The following is a 218-nucleotide window of genomic DNA, read 5'->3' as shown; positions in this document are numbered from 1 at the left end:
TACCAGACGTAATTAAATCAATTAGATCACAGCTGAACAAATAATAATTTAATCGGAAAGTGATAAATCTAAATAATTCAGAAGACAGCACGTTATATAACAAGTCACTTATATTTACTTATATCGTGTGTGGAATTGACAGAACGTGTCACGGCTTGATCGGCACTTCCTTTAGCTGCCTGGGAGGCCTTCGGGAGCCTGGCGGAGGGAGAAGGAAG

This window comes from Penaeus monodon, chromosome 30 (genome assembly GCF_015228065.2).
Source record: "Penaeus monodon isolate SGIC_2016 chromosome 30, NSTDA_Pmon_1, whole genome shotgun sequence".
NCBI lineage: Eukaryota > Metazoa > Arthropoda > Malacostraca > Decapoda > Penaeidae > Penaeus > Penaeus monodon.
Note: the sequence above shows the minus strand (reverse complement) of the source record.